General features: G+C 59.1%; 1 pseudogene across 1 annotated transcript in view; it reads right to left on the reverse strand.

The window, feature by feature from the left end:
- The window catches only part of LOC309594852 (U3 small nucleolar RNA-interacting protein 2-like), a 59,376-nt pseudogene that overhangs the window by 17,709 nt on the left and 25,583 nt on the right, over positions 1-16,084 (reverse strand). The gene's annotated exons all lie outside the window — the stretch shown is intronic.

Genomic DNA, 16,084 nt, shown 5'->3' on the forward strand with positions numbered 1-16,084 from the left:
CTGCTGGGGGGGACCACTCCCGGGGGCCTGTCCTCACCCTGGGGGGACACGGCCACCCTGGGCACCCTCCACCCCAGCCCCGGGGGATGCAGCTGCCCCCGGCCCCTGTCACCAACCCAGGGGGGACACAGCTGCCCTGTGCACCCTTGACCCCAGCCCTGGGGGACGGAGCACCCTGGGCACCCATCGCCCACCCCAGTGGGATGCCGTGGGGGGGGTGCTGCTGCCGGACCCCAGCCTGCCCCTGACTGCTGCCTTCCTGGCCAGGCTCGGCCTCGCAGTACGTGCCCACAGTGCGCAACGGCCGTGAGGTGGTGGACTCCACAACGTCGTCCTTGTGAAGGACGGGGAGGCCAGGTCGTGGTGCTGCTGCTCCTGCCCGCGGCTGCACTGCACCCCGGCTCCCTCCCCAGGGAGAGCAGCGCCCGCGGCACCGCCCGCTCAGGGGCCAGAGGCAGCCGGGAGGCTCGGCCCCCGCCCCAGCACGAGCTACACGTCCCACGCGCTGGGTCATGGTACGTTGTCACCCTTCCTTTGCACTGAGCCACGTTACACATCCCTTGTCCCCTGCCCTGAGCCCTGGTGCACTACCCCCTGTAAGCTCAGCTGTTGTAGGTTAAATCCCGACTTCAGCCTTCCGCATCGCAGGATGAGGTCTGTCTGAGTCGCCAGGGAGGAGGCCATGGGGCTGGCATCTTTCTTTGCACCTCGAAGGACTGCAGGGGCAAAGCAGCAGAGGTGAGGTGACAGCCCTCTGTCCCCTCCAGGCAGGGCACGTTGCAGCCCGTGATTCGCAGGGCCAGGAGGGAGCCAGGGGGCAAGTGGCTCGGCTGGAGGCTGCTGGTCAGGAATAGCCCCCTCCAGAAACAGCCCCCTCCCCACAGACCCGCTGGGAGCAGAGTCCCCCTCGCCCAGGGTGGGGTAGCTCCGTGCTGGGGTCCTGCCTCCTCCCCGCTGCCCTCACTCACCCTCTCTGATGTACGCCATCTCCTCACGCATATCTGCCTGCCGTCCCATGAGCCCTGGGGGGACGCAGCACCGCAGGGTGCTGAAGAGAAGTGCAGCCACCCTCTCTGGCTGGAAGCCTGTTGGGGCTTCAAGCTTTTGGCCCCAGGATGCTGCGGAGCCATAACCCAGTCTCTGAGGCTGCAGGGACCGACGCCAGGGGCAAGTTAAACCTCATGGTGACACACATTTGAAGGGTCCAGTGTCAGCATTGCCCTGCCCAAAGGACCGGTCAGGTTGGGATCCCACCTTAGCCACACTCTTGTCCTGGTCGTGCAGGTGAAAGAGCAGCGGCAGTACGCTGTCCCACACCTCCTTCTTCATCCTCTTCTTTTCGGCACCCACCACGAGCCCCATCGTGGTTTGGAAGAGACGGATGGAGAGCTCCCGCACGGTGCCTGACTCCTGGGGGAGGAGGGGAGGAGGACCTCAGCCCCAAGCCCATGGCGTGCAAGGGGCTGACATGGAGATGGATGTCCCCAAACCAGTGGCAGGCAACCCCGTTCCAAAAGGGAGCGAGCTGCGGCATGCAGAAGGTCTGCTCAGGGGGGCTGGGGTCCCCGGGGCTGGGGTCCGGAGAGGGAGACCCTGCGGAGGGCTGGGGGATGCTGCCAGGGCAGGGTGCGCATTGGTGGGGCTCAGCACACCTGCTGCCCTCCTGCCACCACCGTCCCCACCGCGGCAGGGAGGCCGAGCCGGGGTGAGTCCATGCCGGGGGCTTGGGACGCAGCACGGAGCCACCGAGGGCAGCGATGGGGTCTGGGGGCTGTGGGGCCAAGCGTCCCCCTGCAGAGCACGGGGCTGCAGTGGGAGGCGTGAATGGAGGTGTCGGGTGAAGGGGGCATGGAGCTGTCCCCCAGCCTTACGTTGTTGAAGAGTGGCTGGAGCTTGCCAGCTAGTGCCAGGGCAGTGAGGCTGGGCATCTTCCCCTCCAGCAGCTGGATCATGTTGCTGAGCACGGACAGGGCCAGGGCGCTGGCATCGCTGTCAGCATCCTGCAGCTGCTCCACGATGTGTGGCAGCAGGACAAGGGTTCTCTTTGCCTGTGTGAGACATGCCACCTCCTTTTTGTAAAGCAGCGACAAATCGCAGGGGTGAAAACCCTCTCCGCCAACACTGGCCTCCCCGCTGGCTTCTCAGCAGGCAGCGTGGGTTACGAGGGCAAGGTCCCAGCAGACAGGGCTTACCGGCATGGCCATGGCAAGACCAGGGCGCAGAGGGGGAGGACAGGCAGCGCTGGCTCCTTGCCAGCCCTCGGCTGCCTCCTTCTCCACCAGACCCCTTGGGCAGGCTGGTGGGCGACCAGCACTGCCTGCAAAGCTGCCCAAGCTGCCAGCAGCCCCCACCACAGCCACTGCGTTTCACCCTGGGGCTCAGCACCCCCCGCTCAGGCTCTGCAGACCCCACGCTCAGGCTGGTCGCTCTGCTGCCAGCATCCCTGCCTGGACATGCTGGCAGAGGGAGCCCGGTCCCCTTGGCACTGCTGCCTCTCTCCTTGCACGGCACAGCCATGACGCTGGAATCCGTGAGGTGTCGTACAAACTTTCACTTTTATTTGAGGGGAGAAGAGAATGGAGGGAGGAGGGAGGAGAGGAAAAGAATAGGGGAGAGAGACAGAAAGAGAAGGAGGAGTTTATCACCACTCCTTCGAGTCTGATGATCTTCGGCTGGGTCTTCGGTGCCCTCAGGCGTCGTCGGGGACCGAAGCGAGGGGGCGGGGGGCCCCCCGAGGGTACAAGAATGAAAGGAGCGATCTCGCGCGCCGCCCCCGCTCGGGGGCACGCGCGCTCCTTATATAGGGGGCCTCACGCATGCGCAGACCACAAGTGTGTACGTGCGGTTCGCCACGGACGTGCTGCCCCCGCCTCGGCTCTTTTCGCGCCTTTTGTCCCTGCGCAGGCGCACGAGGTGGTTTTCCTCAGAACTGTGGAGAAGAGGGTCTTTTCGAGGCGCGACGCTGGATGGCGCTACAGCGGCAATGTCGAGACAAAACCGCATTTTTCTATCGGTCCTTTACAGCAGCCCGTGGCTCGACATTGCAGCTTGGTGGCATAAGGGAGAGAGAAAGAGAGAGGGAAAAAAAGGGAGAAAGGAAGAAAACGGGGAGTTGAGGGAGTTGGGGATAAGGGTGAAGGAAAATTGTGGGAAGGAAGAAGGGAACAAGATTGTTTCGGGTGAAGGAATGCCTTAACATGGATTAACTGGGGTATTGCTCAATGCAAGCTCATTCTCGAACGACTTTAACAATTCTTTAGCTTTGAAGGGTCAACATTAGAAATGGGGTTAACAATAACTGGCAATATGCAATTTCTTCCTTCAGGAGGAATTGGGAACGGGTTTAAATGATTGGTACTGAGATTGGTTGTGGCTGATGGATGGTATGGATTTTTGTTACACCATCAGGTGGAGCGCTAGGAACAAATTGCATATTTGACACAACATGTCGAATTAATTGAATAAAACATGGAATTAGGCAGGGTAGGAACAGTAAGGTGGCAGTTGCACATGGCAAACACAATATTAATTGTTTGACCCATGGTGCCCCTGGTAACCAGGACCACAAATCGCCGTTCCAACCACTCCACGTTTGAACAGGGACTTGGGCTATTTTCCTGATATCTTGGGTCAATTGGAGAACTACTTCTCCCACCACATCTATTTCTAGGCAGCAGTTAGAGAGATTTAATTTTCCACACACCCGTCCCTCCTCAGCCAATAAATAATCTAAAACCATACAGTGTGGAAGGATTGCCGTGCGCATTTGTTGAGATTGTCGAGTTAATAGGTCTGTGGCGTCAGCGGTTTTGTTGGTGATAATTTCGAGTGCCGCTTGTAGTCCGATTATTCGATTTAGATTATAGATTGGTTCTCTTGCCCCTGCAATGGGCTCGTTAGGATTCCAGGTTGCTGGCCCATAATGTTCAATTATTCGCTCGGGGGGCCATTCGTCATTTCCCCATTTTTGTGTCCCACCTAAATTTACCTTGGTAGATCGCGTCTTACGGGCAATACTTCTATCCCCGAGGTTATCATACACCTTTACGCCTAGTTGGGGTCCACCAGTTTCTGGCAGGAGGAAAAATAGGGGCCTTATGATCCCTATATAACAAACTCCCGACCACCCCGCGGGTAAGAATTTATATGCCGTATTCCCACAAATCCAATAATGCCCCTTTTTGGCTTTATTTCCCTGAGCAAATGGCCCGTCTTTCCCCGGTGGAAACTGAAAATAAGTTGTGTCTTTGTCACCCAGAGGGCTGAAAAAGGTGGTTGCCCCATCCCTTATTCGGCCGGTACAATACCAAGCCCCATAAGTACCCCTCCATTTACAAGTTTGTTTGTAATGCCGGAGAATCAAGGTTTCATTTTTGCTTGACCAATATCCCTTAAACCCCTGGTTACGCCCTGTGTCATTAAGCCACACCCACAGGTCCCTTTCCTTGTTGAGGGGCTTACGTGTGAGAGTCCATTGACATTTGCTTTCTCCCACTTCGACCCCTCCTTTCTGGGTGCGATTCAAACAATATTGCCCCTTAGCTGGAAACTGAATTGGCCAGGTCCCACTGTCATCCCACGGATCGCCTGCGGCTTCGCTGTATTTGCTTACAATTTGGTCTGGGGTGAGGGGTGCGGATGTCCACGGCCAACTTGATAGCCCTAGGGGTCCGCCGCAAACCCAACAGTGGCTCAGATTGAAAGTTTGACTCACGGCTTTCGCTAATAACACGAACTCGTTGTTCTCGAAGGGATTGTATGGAGGAGGGGAAGGTAGAGGGAGTGGTCACTTTCATGGAGGTGTCCCTGAGTTAAAATGATCCAAAGTAGCAGGTGCGTCGTGGTCATATCGCCGCCCTTAAAAACAGAAACAGGAACAAAACTCGCTCCTTGGGCTAGAAGGAGGGAATAATCCATTTGGTGTGGATTTTGTGGGTTCTCCCCCTGGTATCTTTTGCTTTCCATGTATGTTTGCTTAGGGGGGTATCTAATATGAGAGGCACAGCTCCCACGGTGGGAAGCTCAACCAGAACCAGCTGGCCAGGAGAGTAAAATGGTGCACTGGGGGAGCTGGGGTTTCGAGAGACAGGTACCATGGTTGGGGCTTGCGGACAAAACGCCGCAATTTTCGGGCACCCGTTTGTACCCCAGCGATTATTGACATTGGTCACTGCCTCCCCCACCCGCTCGGCCCATCCCGGTTGGTGTGGTTTTAAAAAGCGCTTAAGCAGCCCGTTGGTCCGTTCCACAATCCCGTTTGCCTGTGGATAATACGGAGTGTGGAACATCCACGAAATCCCTTCCCGAGCCGCCCATGCTTGGACTATTTTGGCGGTGAAGTGCGTGCCGTTGTCTGACTGGATGGTCTGTGGTTTAGGGAAGGTCCCGAACCATTCTTTGAGGGCCCTTACAGTATTTTCCCCAGTTGCTTTCGCACAAGCCCGGGCTTGTACAAGTCCGGAGACTATCTCAACCCCTACATTCAATACGTAACGTTTCCCTGCGGACTTTTGGAAGGGCCCGATATAGTCGATCTGCCAGGCCTCCCACAAACCTTTCCCTTCCCTGAGGTGCAGGGGCTCGTTTTCCAGGGGGTGTCTGTCCAAACGGACACGGCATTGTTCACAAGAGGATATGCAAGTCTTGCACTCCTCCCTGGTGACTGGCCATCCCCGAGCTTGTGCTTCCCGGTACAAATCATTGATCCCTGAGTGCCTCCGCTCTACATGTAGGCACTCTAGTAGGTGTTCCCAGTTCTCCTGCACTTGGGTGCTCTATAGCGGGGCTAGTCGGGCCAACTCGTCCGCCTCTGCATTCCACCAGCCCGCCGGGGTATCGGTTTGTTGGCGGGAAGCTACCCACGCCACCGCAAATGTCCCCCGTTTTGCAATTTCGAGAATATCTTGCCACTTCTCCTTCTGCCAGATTGGTAGTCTGTTGACTTCCCAGCCATTCTGCTCCCAAAACGGGAGCCACTCCGTGCAGCCCTTGACTACTGCATAGGAGTCTGTATAAATGTGCACAGGGGAGGTGGTCTGGCTTTCGCGTTGAAAAACGCTCCACGCTGCGACCAGCTCTCCTACCTGTGCACTGCCTTCTCCCTCTGTAATTATTTTCTCCTTAGTTGCTACTTGAAGGGCTACAGCCCGATATTTCCAAACCTTCCCTTCCCGCTTCGAGGAAGCGTCAGTGAACCATGCGTTTGGGCCCTGCTCTGAAAACGGGGGAGCTACTTTGACCACGGGGGCAAGTGGAGGGTTTTCCCTATTTAAGTCTGCCTCGTCTTGTATGGTTAGCATTTTAGCGGCCCCTTCCGTAACGGAGAAGACCTCACAATAGTGTTCTATCTGAGCATGCCATTTCCTTACGGACGCTCGCTGAGCCACCCCGTCGGGGGGTGGGGTCCCTGCCAAGACTGCTTTAGTCACCTTAAATGGGCTCCGAAGAACTATCGGCTGTTGCCGAATAGTTCGTTCGGCCTCCCGTAAAGCTAGGCTAACTACAAACAACCCCTTCTCCCAAGTAGTGTATCGCTTTTCGGCATCCTTGAAGCTGCGCGAGTAGAATCCGATGGGCCGGGTGGGCCCTTCGGGTCCCTTTTGCCACAGGTGGATGGAGAGCCCGGTACGGGCAAATCCCCATTCGATCTGAACCGGATCGGCGGGGTGAACGGGCCCTAGGGCTTGATGGGCGTTTGCCTCAAAAGTTAGTAGCTACAAGGCTTCCTCGTGGATTGGGGTCCACTCCCACTGAGCCTTTTTCCTTAGTAGGTCGTATAGTGGTCTAGCAATAATCAAAAAGTCAGGAATACGTTTTCTCCAAAATACAAGCAGCCCTAGAGCGTGTTGCAAGTCTTTTTTGGATTCGGGCATTTTGAGGGAGTCTAATGAGGATAGGGTATCCGGGGGAATACAAGCCATCCCCCCCCTCCACCAGATTCCTAAAAATTTTACCTCACTGGAAGGGGTTTGGACCTTTTTGGGTGGGATTGTCAATCCTATCCGTTCCAGGTGGGTGACAATATCACGCTGCGTTTTTTCAACGTCCTCTACCTGGGTCCCTCCTATAAGCACATCATCTATATACTGATAAATTTTGACTCCTGCTTGTATGGGGATAGTTTCAAGTTCTTGTGCCAGTGCATGGTGGGCCAACGTAGGGGAGTGTTTATATCCTTGGGGCAGTCGAGTGAACGTATATTGTTGTCCCTCCCACGTGAAGGCAAAGCGCTCCTGGTCCCCAGGCTGCAGCGGGACCATAAAAAACATGTCTTTGACATCAATGGTTGCCATCACTGGATGGGCTTGCTCCTGAATGGTTGCAATTAATTCGGCAATATTTGGCACGGCGGCTGTTAAAGGGCCGGTATTGCTGTTGAGGCGCCGGTAATCTACGGTTCATCTCCATTTACCACTGGGTTTTCTAACAGGCCACACAGGAGAGTTAAAAGGGGATTGTACGGGAATTGTATGACTCCTTGCCGTTTCAGGTCCTCTAGTACAGGGATGATGCCTTCCCTTGCTCCCAAGGGTAGCGGGTAGGGTTTCACATTGGTCAACCGGGAAGGAGGAAGGGGAGGCGCTGCTTGCAGCAGGCGCATTTCTGCACTAAGGGCTCCTGGCTAATCTTCTGACCTGGGGAACACCGAAGGACCACGAGTTCCCCTGGGTGTCCCGCCACTGTTTCCCTTTTAAAACATCTATTCCCAGGAGATTCATTTGAAAAGGTCCTACAGCCGCCATGGTGTTCACCGGACTCTCATCTCCTGGTAGCCGTAAGGTTACCGGGGTCATGGGCACAGATTGGGTTTTCCCTAGGGCATTTGATACTATCAGGTGCTTAGAAGGGGTTGAAATGCCGCACCGTTCTGTCTCGCTCTGTTTTATTGCTGTAATTTGGGCCCCCGTATCAATTAAAAAGATCATGGGCCTCTTCCTCGGCCCTACTGCAACGGTAATGAGGAGGTCCCCTTTATCGTTGCAGGTGAGTTGTCTAATGAACATCCACCCCCCGCCTCCCCCCTCACCCTGAGGGGGCGGAGGTTTTAGTTTCCCACCGCCCTTTCGTCCCCCTTGAACCCCTCCTCCCTGTCCAATGCTGGGGCGGAAGGCGGGTTCGGTTTGGGAGGGGGTCCTTGCCCAGACCACCTCCGCACCAGGAGCTCTAACTTTTTGGTGGGGAGCCCATCCGTTAGGTCTCGGGGCACACCCTTTTGCAGTCCCTTCTGCCACAATTCTTGTCGTCCTCATATATGTATTCTGTCTTTACCAGCGGGCACATATGGGGGGGGTTTATCCACAGTCTCTCTTAATCGCTTTAAATCTTTCTGGGGATAAATTTGGCGTACCCCTTTCTCCTCCAGCATTACCTCCGCCTCAGCGGGGGCGTCTGCCTCCCTCAGGAGCTGAACCCTCAGCTCCTCCTTCAAAATCATATTTTGGCACTTCTCCTCCTCTAGCGCCCGTTTGGTCTCTAGTAATTGCTCTCGCAGCGGCGCTATCGCCGCTTGCAAGAAAGCAGCCACAGCCTCCGATTGGCAGGGCGCTCGTTTCTTGTCCTCCACCGCCACTGCCAGACGCGCTCCTAACACAGCACAAACGATGGCTTTCCCTTTCCCCTTCTTCACTCTAGCTTCTTTATGCAAGACTGCTATTCGGTCCATAACACTTTGCAGTTGGAACCAGTGGTCCCGTGCCCAATCTCGTCCCGGGGGTGAGGGGCGAGAGCGGTATGTTTCTAAAAACTCATATAATTTCTCCATCTCTTCAGAAAAATCGCCTGCCTTTTGGGCGGCCGTGTCCTACAAAGGGGAGTTCGTCCCGGGAGGGTCAAACCTTAGAAAAACTAAGTTTCCCCTGTGCACTCCCAGGAGGCCAAAACACAAATGAATACCAAAAAGTTCCTACAAAGGGGGGGTGTCGTCCCGAGAGGGTCACGCTTCAGTATCCAAGTTCCCCCTATACGCTCCCAGGAGGCCAAACCGTACACTGCTACAAGACAGAAAAGAGCCTACAAAGGGGATACCGTCCTGAGGGGATCACCCCGTAAAATTCAAGCTTCCCCTGTACTCCCTCAGGGGACCAAACCGTACACTACTACAAGACAAAGACGAGCTTACAAAGGGGATATCGTCCTGAGGGGGTCACACCGTAAAATTCAAGCTTCCCCCATACTCCCCCAGGAGGCCAGACCATAAACTACTATGAGGCACAGGAGAGCCTACAAAGGGGATATCATCCTGAGGGGGTCACAACATAAAATTCAGCTTTCCCCTATACTCCCTCAGGAGGCCAAATCACAAACTAAGACATGAGTTTCAGTGCAAAGGTCTCAACACCCACTCCTTCCTTGCGCTTTGTTCGTCTCCAGCTGCTTCCCTCACAGGAGAGCAGAACCGCGGATTGGAACTCCGCACTCGCTTCGTACTTATTTGTACTTCTCGTTCACACGCAATTGCTCAGCACACCATAAGGTTGTATGACACTCTCGTCTCAAGGGATCCTGTCCGTGACGCCAATTAAATGTCCCGATCCAATGTCGGGGGAGGTTTCGATACGATCCCAAGGACGAGATTAAGATGCTGGAATCGGTCAGATGTCGTACAACCTTTCACTTTTATTTGAGGGGAGAAGAGAATGGAGGGAGGAGGGAGGGCAAGGGAGGAGAGGAAAAGAATAGGGGAGAGAGAGAGAGAGAAAGAGGAGGAGGGCTTTATCACCACCCCTTCGAGTCCGATGATCTTTGGCTGGGTCTTCGGTGGCCTCAGGCGTCGTCGGGGACCGAAGGGGGGGGGGCCCTGAGGGTGCAGGCATGGAAGGAGTGGTCGCGCGCGCCGCCGCCCCCGCTGCGGGGCACGTGTGCTCCTTATATAGGGGGCCTCACGCATGCGCAGACCACAAATGTGTATGTGCGGTTCGCCACGGACGTGCTGCCCCCGCCTCTGCACTTTTCGCGCCTTTTGTCCCTGCGCAGGCGCACGAGGTTGTTTTCCTCAAAACTGTGGAGAAGAGGGTTTACTCAAAGCGCGACGCTGGAGGCGCTACAGTGGCAATGTCAAGACAAAACCGCATTTGGGTGATCTCGGCCAGCTGCGCCAGCTGCCTCCACTTCAGGAACTAGCCAGTGCTGCGGAGGGCTTCAAGGGAGGCCTGGTGAGCAGCAGAGAGATGCCACCACCACCACTCGGGTCACAGGACCCTGTGTCCCCCCTCTTGGCAGGGCTCAGAGTCCTCGCTGGGGGCCGAGTGGCACCTCATCCACGCCCTCGGCAGCTGTAAGCTCAGCTGTTGTAGGTTAAACCCCGACTTCAGCCTTCCTCATCGCAGGATGAGGTCTGTCTGAGTCGCCAGGGAGGAGACCATGGGGCTGGCATCTTTCTTTGCACCTCGAAGGACTGCAGGGGCAAAGCAGCAGAGGTGAGGTGACAGCCCTCTGTCCCCTCCAGGCAGGGCACGTTGCAGCCCGTGATTCGCAGGGCCAGGAGGGAGCCAGGGGGCAAGTGGCTCGGCTGGAGGCTGCTGGTCAGGAATAGCCCCCTCCAGAAACAGCCCCCTCCCCACAGACCCGCTGGGAGCAGAGCCCCCCTCGCCCAGGGTGGGGTAGCTCCGTGCTGGGGTCCTGCCTCCTCCCCGCTGCCCTCACTCACCCTCTCTGATGTACGCCATCTCCTCACGCATATCCGCCTGCCGTCCCATGAGCCCTGGGGGGACGCAGCGTGTCGGGGACCCTGCTGCCTGTCAGGAACCCCGCTTGCCCATCGGGGACCCCACCACCCAGCCCGCCTGGCTGCACAGCTCCCTGGGGAGGGCTGACCCCGGGGTGCAGCATCGGGGAGAGGATGGATGGGCTTGTTTCCAGCCCCACCTGCGCAGGCAGGGGTGAGAGGGGGTGAAGGGGTGCCCCACAGGTCCTGCCCCGGGACACAGGGACCCTGAGAGAGGAAGGGACCCCGGAGCTCATGGCTCACCGATGAACCTGACAGCCTCCTGCCGCAGGGGCTCCTGCGGGCTCCGCAGGTAAGGCTGGCTCTGGCGCAGGTAGTCCTTGGCCTTCCTCCTCTTCCTGGCCAGCTGGAGAGAGGAGAAGGGCGCAGGCTTGGCACAGAGCTGCCCCCCAGTTGGCCCGTCCCCCCACCCAGGGCTACCCTCCTTCCCCCCAGCATGACATTCCCAGCTTCCTGCCATGTGGCATCGGGGTTCAGAGGGAGCAGAGGGCTCCCCAGGGATGCTGGGGTGCCATCCTGGTGGCAGGGTCCCCTTTGGGACCCCAGGGGAGAGGACAGCTGGGAGCAGAGCCTGCTCCGGGAGGCTCCGTGCTGCTAGAGGGGCACAGCCCTCTGTCCCCCGCACTGGGCATGGGGCAGGGTTCGTCCAGGTCGGATCCCGGGGGCACTGGGGCTGTGCTTACCAGGCACTCGCTCATCCTCCATGCCTGCGCGATCTTGGCCAGCTGCGCCAGCTGCCTCCACTTCAGGAACTGGCCAGCGCTGCGGAGGGCTTCAAGGGAGGCCTGGTGAGCAGCAGAGAGATGCCACCACCGCCACTCGGGTCACAGGACCCTGTGTCCCCCCTCTTGGCAGGGCTCGGAGCCTGTCCCTGCCCGTGCAGGGAAGACACAGCAGCGGGGGACTGATGCTGCCACCAGGTTCAGCACCCCGGGGTGCTGAAGATAAGTGCAGCCACCCTTTCTGGCTGGAAGCCTGTTGGGGCTTCAAGCTTTTGGCCCCAGGATGCTGCGGAGCCATAACCCAGTCTCTGAGGCTGCAGGGACCAATGCCAGGGGCTGTGTGGAGGGAGCTGGGTGGGAAAGGGACCCACCTCCCCATCCATCCAGGTAGCAGGAGGAAAAAGACAGCAGTGGGCAGGGAGGTGGGCCCTGCCTGGTCCTAGGCACTCAGCAAGCTAAACCTCATGGTGACACACATTTGAAGGGTCCAGTGCCCTGCCCAAAGGACTGGTCAGGTTGGGATCCCACCTTAGCCACACTCTTGTCCTGGTCGTGCAGGTGAAAGAGCAGTGGCAGTACGCTGTCCCACACCTCCTTCTTCATCCTCTTCTTTTCGGCACCCACCACGAGCCCCATCGTGGTTTGGAAGAGACGGATGGAGAGCTCCCGCACGGTGCCTGACTCCTGGGGGAGGAGGGGAGGAGGACCTCAGCCCCAAGCCCATGGCGTGCAAGGGGCTGACACGGAGATGGATGTCCCCAAACCAGTGGCAGGCAACCCCGTTCCAAAAGGGAGCGAGCTGCGGCATGCAGAAGGTCTGCTCAGGGGGGCTGGGGTCCCCGGGGCTGGGGTCCGGAGAGGGAGACCCTGCGGAGGGCTGGGGGATGCTGCCAGGGCAGGGTGCGCATTGGTGGGGCTCAGCACACCTGCTGCCCTCCTGCCACCACCGTCCCCACCGTGGAAGGGAGGCCGAGCTAGGGTGAGTCCATGCCGGGGGCTTGGGACGCAGCACGGAGCCACCGAGGGCAGCGATGGGGTCTGGGGGCTGTGGGGCCAAGCGTCCCCCTGCAGAGCACGGGGCTGCAGTGGGAGGCGTGATGGGAGGTGTCGGGTGAAGGGGGCATGGAGCTGTCCCCCAGCCTTACGTTGTTGAAGAGTGGCTGGAGCTTGCCAGCTAGTGCCAGGGCGGTGAGGCTGGGCACCTTCCCCTCCAGCAGCTGGAGCACGTTGCTGAGCACGGACAGGGCCAGGGCGCTGGCATCGCTGTCAGCATCCTGCAGCTGCTCCACGATGTGTGGCCGCAGGACAAGGGTTCTCTTTGCCTGTGTGAGACACGCCACCTCCTTTTTGTAAAGCAGCGACAAATCGCAGGGGTGAAAACCCTCTCCGCCAACACTGGCCTCCCCGCTGGCTTCTCAGCAGGCAGCGTGGGTTATGAGGGCAAGGTCCCAGCAGACAGGGCTTACCGGCATGGCCATGGCAAGACCAGGGCGCAGAGGGGGAGGACAGGCAGCGCTGGCTCCTTGCCAGCCCTCGGCTGCCTCCTTCTCCACCAGACCCCTTGGGCAGGCTGGTGGGCGACCAGCACTGCCTGCAAAGCTGCCCAAGCTGCCAGCAGCCCCCACCACAGCCACTGCGTTTCACCCTGGGGCTCAGCACCCCCCGCTCAGGCTCTGCAGACCCCACGCTCAGGCTGGTCGCTCTGCTGCCAGCATCCCTGCCCGGACATGCTGGCAGAGGGAGCCCGGTCCCCTTGGCACTGCTGCCTCTCTCCTTGCATGGCACAGCCATGGGGCAGAGGGCCAGGGAGGCAGGACAGCTGGCTGCAGCCGGCACAGCTCCCGATGCCCAGAAAAGCCTAAGCCGCCGCACTACCCACTGCTCCAGCCTGGGCTGCTCTCCCGGCTGTCCCCTACTCACCGTGTCGGGCCTCTCGGTGAGCCTGAGGATGCCCCTGAGCACCAGGCTGGGCATCCCCAAGCATTGGCTCCGCAGATACATGGGGAAGATTTCCAGGGCACGGTCCAGCTCTTCACCGAGGTCGGTGCAGCCCAGCATCTGAAACACGTGCAGCGGAAGCTGGTGTGGTGCTGGCTCCAACCATCAGCTCAGGGCAAGGAGGCTGGGGCAAGACCAAACCCGGACGGAGGCGGCGGGGATTGCGGAGAGCCCCCGTGCCCCACACCACACCGCCCTGGTTGCTCGCCTGCTCCTCCATGGTACCAACCGGAGCCCACCCACCGCCCCAGCTCCCCCCCCAGCGGTGGGCATGGGCGAGCCGAGCGTTGGAGGCAGTTTGGAGCAGTGCCACCTCGAGGCTCACCTCGACGAGGAAGACCATGGCGATCATCTCCCAGGTGGGGTCCTCCACACTGAGGAGCTCTGCCAGATGGCAGAAGATGGTGGAGCGCAGGGGTCTTGGGGTCTTCATCATCTCCCTGGCAGGGGGAAGGAGGCACGGTCAGGCCTGAGACAGGCAGGCACATCTCTTTGGGGTTCGCACCAGTCTGGACATCACCACTCTGCAGCACTTTCTCTGAGCAACGGGGACCCTGCTGCCATCAGCCCCAAGGGAGGGGGTGGCATGGGGTGCCCAGTCCCCGAGGAGCAGGGAGAAGGGGCTCTCACCTGGCCACAATCCGCACTCCCATGAGGTGGGTCTGGGCGCTGAGCAGGGTGTCCCAGCCACCCTGCGCCTCAATGGCCAGCACCTGGCTCTCAAAGCCCATGCTGCAGAGCAGCATTCTCATGGACTGCACCGCAGACCTGCTCAAGAAGAAATGCTCAGCTCCCACTGGGAGCCCTGGCTTGGCTCCAGGTGGCTGGCAAGGATGAGAGGGCAGGGATGCAGCACCTGATGGGAGTGAGCAGATCCTGTTGGTGCTCCTTCCAGAAGATGTGCACCTCCTGCAGCGTCAGCTCTGTGGTGAACGACACTTGGAAAAGCAGCACCAGGAAAAACTGGGGGAAAATCGCCTCTACCTGCTGCAGGCAGGTGGGCTGCAGGAGGATCTCGCCTATCGTCCTGGCTGCCTGCAGAAGACACCCAAACACCAAGATGTCCCTGCGCCCCTGGGGAGGTCAAGGCTTGGGGTGGGCAGGGAAGGGGAGCAGCGGCCCCGCACAGCTGAGAGCAGCCCCGGAGGTCAGCAACTCACAGCCAGGGAGCGGATGCGCGGGTGATCCTTAGGGGAGGTGGAGGTCTTGCGCAGCGACTGGTTCATCAGCATGCTGAGCAGCTCCTGCAGCACCTTCTTTGCAGCCTGGGGCTCGGACAGCATCGTCTTCCACATGGCCATGGCGACACTGCGGGAAACCAGGGCTCTGTCAGCGGGGACACCCCGGAGGATGGCTGGGCTGAAGTCCCTCAGGAGGGTCTTGGGGCCCCCCTCCCAGTGTGAGAGGAGCCCCAAAGAATGGTGGGCCCCGTACGGGGTGCACGTTGGGGAGCACTGCAGCAGGCTGGCCACCACTTCGCTGGGATGTTTGCCCATCAGCACCAGCAGGGCCCTGTCCAAGCTGTTGAGGGCTACCAGCGCCTTGATGGAGGGCAGGCTTCTGTAGATGGCCCACATGACGTTCAGCACCTGGAGGGCAGACATGGGTGGGAGTGGGGATGTCAGCAGGGCAAGCGTGGCCGTTTACCCAGCTCCCACTGGGAGGTGCTTCCGTTCCCGTTGCAGTACGCCGGCTTGAGACAGCATCAGTGCTGGCCAGGCGCAGAGCCGGGGGAGGAAAGGTCCCCCGCTGGGCTGGAGCATCGGCCATGCCACCCACGGGCTCCTCACCTGCCCTGCCTGGAAGGCAGGGTCTGCCACAAGGATGTCCACCATGTGGGCAGCCACACTGATGCTGTAGATGCTTGGGTCTCTGAAGCTCTCGATGGCCATGAGGATGATGTCTGCCTGGTCGGAGGGTCGGAGGTATTTCGTGAACATCTGTGAGATGAAGGAGAGGAGGGAAGATTTGTCACCCAGAGCGTCACCCAGAGCATCTCAGCTGTGGAGTGAGAGTGAGACGCAGAGTCAGGGTGCGCTGGGGAGGAGACCGACAGTGGGGGTCAGGGTCCCGTGGGGAACTGGAGCTCGCTGGGGGCCTTTGCCTAGCCCCTGCTCAGAAACAGCACGAGCTCCCATCATCCCCATGCATTGGGTGTCCCTTCACTCATGGCGACCCCCCTGGCCAGGGGCCGAAGGCACTTCTTACCAAGAAGATTTCGCTGGCACAGCCGTTTTGTGAAAGCTGCCAGGGCTGCTTCACTTGCCAGGCCTCCTGCAGCTGCCCTGTGTCATGCAGCCAGGGCCACCTGCCTGGGGAGGAGCAAAACCAGGGTTCTCAGAGCGAGGGTGCAGAGCTGGAGGTGCAGTCTGAGAGCATCAGGCTGAAAAGTCACTGGCAAAGAAAGAGGGCACCCAGACAGGTCTGGGGAGCAGAAACCAGGGAGGGTCCAGGGCTAGTGTGAGCAGGGGTGAGGGGAAATGGCTTTTCGGGCCGGCGGGTTGGATCAAGCTTTCTCTTGCCAAGGAGAGCGGCCCCTGGCTGCCCATGCCTCGGGGCACCCAGCCCGACACAGCTTCTCTTACTTCTCTGCTGCAGGACGAAGGTGTGCAGGTGATAGAGAGCTTCTGCAGCCTCGTGG

This window comes from Platalea leucorodia (assembly GCF_965183815.1).
Source record: "Platalea leucorodia genome assembly, chromosome: 9".
In the NCBI taxonomy this organism is placed as follows: Eukaryota; Metazoa; Chordata; class Aves; order Pelecaniformes; family Threskiornithidae; genus Platalea; species Platalea leucorodia.